This window comes from Lolium rigidum, chromosome 3 (genome assembly GCF_022539505.1).
Source record: "Lolium rigidum isolate FL_2022 chromosome 3, APGP_CSIRO_Lrig_0.1, whole genome shotgun sequence".
Taxonomy (NCBI): Eukaryota; Viridiplantae; Streptophyta; class Magnoliopsida; order Poales; family Poaceae; genus Lolium; species Lolium rigidum.
In genome coordinates, this window is record NC_061510.1 from 413,237,457 (window position 1) to 413,238,213 (window position 757).

Below are 757 nucleotides of genomic sequence, written 5' to 3' on the forward strand. Positions count from 1 at the left end.
AGGCCGGCAGTCGATTCCTCCCGTCGCTGGCGGAGGTAAAGGCCGTCGCCGCTGATACGTCTCCGACGTATCGATAATTTCTTATGTTCCATGCCACATTATTGATGATATCTACATGTTTTATACACATTATATGTCGTATTTATGCATTTTCCGGCACTAACCTATTAACGAGATGCCGAAGTGCCAGTTGTTGTTTTCTGCTGTTTTTGGTTTCAGAAATCCTAGTAAGGAAATATTCTCGGAATTGGACGAAATCAACGCCCAGGGTCCTATTTTGCCACGAAGCTTCCAGAAGACCGAGGGGGAAAGGAAGTGGGGCCACGAGGCGCCGACACCACAGGGCGGCGCGGCCTGGCCCTTGGCCGCGCGGCCCTGGTGTGTGGGGCCCTCGTGTGGCCCCTGTTGGGGGGATGACCCCCGGTATGCCAAAGGCATGCCAAACCGGATGGTTTGAGCCATCAAGATACCGGTTTAATGTTCGTACCGAAGCTTAAAGATAAGAACTTAGCTAAGTGAAGCTAAGCCGGTATTCCCGAGAGGGGTATGCCGGAACCGGGTAAGAAGATACCGGGCCACCGGAAGAACGAGCAGGTCGGCGGGGATCGGTCAAAGATTCTCTCCAGAGCTAGAAGACAAAGATGAGCTAAGCAAATTAACTTTAGACGAAGGGCTGACGATAAAGAGAAGGATGACGGTAAAAGAAGCCGGAGGACATCAGCATCCCTGATTAAAGAGGACTCCGGTGTCTTCTATG